Genomic DNA, 6,674 nt, shown 5'->3' with positions numbered 1-6,674 from the left:
GAAGAAGTTAAGCTCTCACTATTTGCAGATGATATGATTTTATGTAGCAAAGACACCAAGGACACCTCAAAAAACTGTTCAACAATTCTGGGATTTCACAAAATAGCAGACTATAAGAATATCAAGTAGAAACCAGTTGAATTCTTTTATATCAGGAAAGAGGGCTCCAAAAAATACATAAAGACAAAATACCATTAACAATAGCCACAATTCTACCTTAACAATCAGATTAGACCAGAACATGCACACTGCTACAGATAAGAGCCCCAAACACAGGGAATCCATGATTGATAAACCCCTCACGGCCAATGAGAGTAGAGATACCAGGAGGATTAGGGGACGGTGGGATGAAGAAAGGGGGAATCGATCACAAGGGTCAATCTATAATGCCCTCCCAGGGGGATGAACAACAGAAACGTGGGTGAGCGTGTGAGGGGCAATGGAGGACAATGTAAGAGGACAAGCTGGAGTCAGTTTTTCAAGATAATGGTGATGGAGAAGTTGCTGCCATACAACATTGTGCTAAGGTCACCCTAAATCCTCAGACTCCTGCAAGATTGATAAACAAAACTTAATGGTAATTCAAGTCAAGATTCAAGGAGGGGATGCGTATGTCTTTGAGCAGGCTATTAAAGTTCTGTTGGTGAGTAAACAGGGGTAGCAACCTCCAACTGGTAAAATATGCTCCACAATATTTTTAAAGATCACAAGGGAAAAATATGCCTGTATGATGTTCCTAATTGGATCATTTTGATTTAGTTTCTATCCAGGCTGTGTGATATAGACTACGGGGATTTTAGCTCTATTCTTTTGAGGTGCACAGCATGCTTCATAGGTCACATCAGGAGGATTCAATGTAGAAACCCCACCAAGTGAACTGGGCTTTACCTCAGCTCAGCTGTAGCAGATTTAAGGAACCAACATATTTGGACTTAAGGTTAAATTGCCCTAGTATTGGAAGAAGTAGCTGATTGCTATCCCAAGATTTTTGAAGTGAATGTCATTGAACTTGATTTGGATCACTTGCTTTGAGAGTGCCCAATGAATGGTGGCTCAGAATTGCCATATATTTACACTTATCAACAACATTTGGAAATTTTGTAAGGACAGAAAAATAATTAAATGAATACACTAGAAGGTGTAGTAGTTTAGTAGTAGATCCCTATATATAGTTCCATTGATTTTCAATATTGTTACCAAGGCAAATCAATGTGTAAAGAATCCTATTATAATCAATACCTATTGTAACATATAGTTTTTGTTTTAAAAGTGTATTTGGCTAATAAATAATGATACATACCATCATATATAGTATACACACAAAAATAGATAGAAATAGAGCATGGGTTTAAATTAAATAGCTAATATTAAAAATGTATATGCCAAAAATTTTAAAGTAACAAACAAATAGCATGAAGTATAAAATAAGAAAAAGATAATTTGGATTTCACAAAAAAATAAGGCATTTTCTCTTAAATTGATATTTTTATGTAACTACAAAGGAAAAAATATATGACTTGAAAATTATGTATCTACTAAGCTACTTGTATTCAGATTAAGAGTATATCCCTTTACAACTCAATTGAAAGAATATATACAACACACTTTTTTAAAATACGTCGACAAATTTGATAGGATACATTTAAAAATAAAACAATGAGTATTAAATAAGTTCATAAAAAGATAGAAATTATGGTTCTTGGACCATGTCCAGACTGGTTAGGTTTATAAATAATGTTTTATTAATATACACCACTACATATTCGTTACTTATGCATTGGCGTTTTTCATGCTGCAAGGCCTAAAACGAATATTTGCCAGGGAGTCTTTGGGACCTATATAAACTCCAAAATGTCTAAAATTTGGTCTTTTTGGAAATATGCTAGTCAATTCCTAATTTATAATACTTTTTAGAGAAACCAATATTAAACCCTTTCATTACCAATTTTATATAGAGTTGTTGCTGTTGTTAGATGTCATCAAGCCAGTCTGGGGACCTGCACCATCCTCAACATCTGTTTTCCTGTTTTTCTATGTTTGAGCCTATTGCTGCAGCCACTGTGTCCATTCATTGAGTTTCCTTTTTCGATGATCCTCTATTTAACAATTATCTTGTCCTTCTTTGGTGACTGGTCCGTCCTAATCACATATCCATCCTTCCATCTAAGGTCCGTTCTTGCTGTACTTCTTCCAAGAAAGATTTGTTCATTCTTATTACAGTCCATGGTATATTCAATATTCTTGGCCAACACCATAATTTAAAGGAATCAATTTTCTGTGGTCTTCCTTGTTCATTGTGCAGCTTTCACATGCATATGAGGCAGCTGACAATTCCATGGCTTAAATTAGAAGCATCTTAATCTCCAAACTGACATCTTTGCTTCTTAAATGGATCATTTGTGGTGAATTTGCCCAATGCAATACCTCATTTGATTCCTTGACTGATGTTTCCAGGGGAAAATTATTGTGAAATCAAGCAAAATCCTTGACAACTTCAACCATTTCACATTTATCATGGAGCTGCTTGCTAGCACAGTTGCGAGGATATTTGTTTTCTTTTTGTTTAGGTGTAATCTTTACAAAAGCACTGTTGTATTGATCATCATCAGTAAGTGTTCACGTCTTCTTTACTTTCAACAAGCAAAGTTTTGCATTTGCAAATCAGTCTGCTAGTGAGACTTCTCCTGATCCAGATGCCTTGTTTTGCTTCAGATTGTTCCCTTTTTTTATTAGTTGCTTAGTATAGAGATTTAATATAAAGGATGAAAGGACATAATCCTTGCACATATCTTTCCTTAAAGCAAGCAATAGTCCCTTGTTTTGCTGTGGTCTATTTACGGTTTCTGTATGAGTATAACCAAGTGTTCCTGAACTCCCATTTTTGAAATGGTGACCATAATTTGTTATGATCCACACAGTGGAATAACATCACATAGTCAATTAACACAGGTAAGCATATTTTTGGTACTTTCTGCTTTCCGTCAAATTACACCTGATATTATCAATGATATTTCTTGCTTCTTATTCTACTCTATATTTGGCTTGAATTTCTGACAGTTCCTTGTTGGCATACTGCTTTAAATAATTTCAAATTATCTCCAGCAATATACTGTTAGCATGTGATAATAAATATGTTATCTGATAATTTCTGAACATTGTTGGATCACATTTCTTTTAAATGGGCACAAATACAAATATGTTCTAGTTTTGGCCAGGTAATGGTCTCTGCATTTCTTAACATATATGAATGCACATATCCAGGGCTACATTTATTTGTGTAAGCAATTCAATTGGTATTATGTCAAACTCTGACGCTGTTTTTTCCTGCAAAAAAAATAAGATGTGCAAAAACCATCAGAGTGCACATGGGGTAAGGAGACTCAAAATCCACATCAGCCCAAGGCTTATTCCTAGGAGACAAAAACACACATGCTGCAATCCTCCAATTGGCTTTACTAATTTTGAAACCAACCATCACTCCCCAGACATTCTTTGTTTTTCTTTCTAGGCTTTGATAATTCATTGCAATGGCCAGACAGAACCAAAAGGATATATCACAAACACGAGGTTCATTAGGGAAATTTTTACTGTTGTTAGGTGCCCTTGAGTTGGTTCTAACCCACAGTGACCCTATGTACAACAGAAGGAAGCACTGCCTCACAAGTGTTCCTATGGCTGAGTCCTTTGTTAATGCCACTGTGTCAATCCATCTTGTTGAGGGGCTTTCTTTCTTTCGTTTTGTACTGTCCTTGTATTTTACCAAGCATGATGTCATTTTCCAGGGACAGGCATTTCCTGATAACATATTCAAAGTATGTGAGACAAAGTTTCACTATCCTCGCTTCTAAGGAACATTCTGACTGTATTTCTTCCAAGACAGATGTGTTTGTTCTTTTAGTTGCCAATGACACTTGCACTATTCTTCACCTGCAACATAATTCTGATGCATAGACTACTTTTTGAAAGTGAACTGGATGTAATTCTGCAAAATGAAAAAAAAATAACTCAAGCCAAAAAAAAGAAAAAAATGATGATAGCAACATATGTACACATATATTAATGCAATTTATGCATGGATTGTTATAAGAGCTGTAAAAGTTCCCAATAAAATTATCTTTAAATAAAATAAAATCTAATAAACTGAAATAAAACTTAAAAAAAAATTAAGGATATTGTTCTTATTAGGAGTGTCTCTCCTTAGCCATACCAGCAAGAAGGTCTCATTCTAGTCCTAAGTTCAAGTCCATGGGTCAGATGTTAAGTGGAGGCTTCTTCTGACTTTAAACTGATGAACCCAGATTGGCAGGACCACCACATGCTGGTAATTGCAGAGATGTATGTATTAATCCCAGGTCAGCATGTCAGGTTTGTGGCGTCAGAGGGGAATGAATCTAAGATTAGATGACATTTTGCTGACGGTTTCTGGGATTGGCAGGCAATTTGCCAGGCCACTGAATCAAATCCAAAGAAACAGAGGTTGGTGAGCCAGATCCACCCATCCAAAAACAAGCAAATTTTCCCAAAGCATGTTCTTATATAGAAAGTAGATCACAACTCCAAGGAAACTGTCTTTCAATTGCATCCTTACTTGAATAAGGAGGCTGCTTTCAACTCTAATCTTCTTCCAACTAGTGGGCTGCTCACAGTGTATCCAAATTACATTATTACATTGTGTTAGTAAAAGCCATGTGAGATTATTAAACCTTACCTGCCAAACCATTGAGAATACCAGTTTAGCCAGTCAGATTGACACAACACCTAACTATCACAGTGTCTTCAGTTGTTACCACATGTTTCAAAAGTTTCACTCAATAAAAGTAAAATTGCTAACATACAATGATTTTTGATACCTCCTCTTAGAACAAGAGTTCACTAGGACATAGGTATATAGATTCTAAACAATATTGATCAAAATCCATTCTATATAACAAAAATTTAAAAACTCTCTATGATTCTGCATTAGTGAGAAGACATTTATATCTAAAACAAATAATGACTCTAAAGAAAGTTAAAAAATTCATATCTCCTCTAAAATAAAAAAAGTTATAAAGATTTAGCACACCAACTGATGGGAAGGACAAAGAGCAACTGGAACTCTAAAATATGATTGAGAGCAATATAAAACAGTTTGGTGAATTTTCTTTTCTCATTTAAATTATTTGATTCACGAGAAATTGCAAAATTTTATAGAGAGTTCTTGTGTGCTTTTCACCCAGTTTCCCTAACAATGATACCTTAAAACTGTTGTATATTATTAAAACCAGGAAATTGACATTGTGCAGTACCGATAACTGAATAACCTTCCTTAGATTTCATTGGATTTTGTAGTGGCTAGTGTTTAGAGTGATAGATGGCTGAATGAACTTGGCCCTGTAGATTCAAAGCGGACAGCAGTAGAAAGAAAGTGCTAGATACTAAAGAAGGGTGATATTTCATGCTCTGTGTAGCCTTTGATGGCTGGAGTACAGCAGAGGGAAGGAGTGCTCCTAACCCAAGTTCTGTAGCTAACCCTTGAACAATTTCGAGATTTGGACAATTTTACTGATTGTGGGCTTGCAGGTCCCTCTTAATCTTTGTTGATAGGATTAAACCATTTAGAAGAGGTGATGGCCTAAATTCTGCCCTGCAGATCTCTGGATGTCTACAAGTAAAGTGCTGGGAGACCCAGGTATCTCATGATCTCATTTTCTGTAATATTTCACTCTTCAGCCTGCTTGAGAATTTAACAGACAAGGGTGTGTATTATTCCTTTTTAATAATAAAATATATTGTCCACTCATCACCCTAAATAATTTTGGTTTAAATTATACTTGGTGTTTTTCTATACGCACAAGCACATACATGTAAGCACATTACATTTGATTGTATATGTATATATGCTTTTTTCCCCCTCTCTGTTTTTTTCTTCCCCAAACTGAATAATTTGCATGTTGCTCTCTTATAGGTTGTTTTATTTTTTAACACTATGAACTCATTCTTTGTTAATAAATACATGTGTCTGCCCATCAAACTTAATTTCTGGATAATTTTGAAATGTAAAGGAAGTGTTTTTTGAATCGTCAAATTTTATAATGTTGAAAATCCATTTCTAACTTTCAGAAGTCTTATTAATAATTTGAAAACTCTCTTGTGTATCGTATATTTGAAAACAAAAATAATGTCCTTATGATAAATACCTTAAAAGCAGTTTCCTGAGTCAATGTATTTTTTGTTTACCATTTTATACTGAAATATTTTGAAGTATATATTCTCAATAATACTGTTCTTTAGAGTCTTTTTGGTATTGGCTTATTTGATAGTAGAAAATTTCCCCACTGTTGTTTTACACGGATACTGTTGATTATCATGGAAGCTAAGCAGATTGTTATATGGTTATTTGTCACATATTTCCTTTTTCATAAATTGTAAATTATTTGCTCACTTTTCAATCTAGAATATTTACTTTATTTATAAGGTATATAGAAATAATATATGACACTTTGTCTATTATATATACTGCTAATAATTTTAGTGTTTGTTAAATTTTTAAAGCTTGCTTATGAATGCTTTTGTTTTTTTGCAAGTAATTTGCTTAGGTTTCTGCCTACAGGTGTTTTAATATTTATCTAGTTAAATTTAATAATCTTTACCCTTATGATGCCTTTCCCTCAATTGTGTGTATATGTAATAAAGCA

Source organism: Echinops telfairi, unplaced genomic scaffold (genome assembly GCF_000313985.2).
Source record: "Echinops telfairi isolate 266 unplaced genomic scaffold, ASM31398v2 ScPeMD7_42;HRSCAF=159, whole genome shotgun sequence".
Classification (NCBI taxonomy): domain Eukaryota; kingdom Metazoa; phylum Chordata; class Mammalia; order Afrosoricida; family Tenrecidae; genus Echinops; species Echinops telfairi.
This window is presented reverse-complemented; position numbering follows the sequence as displayed.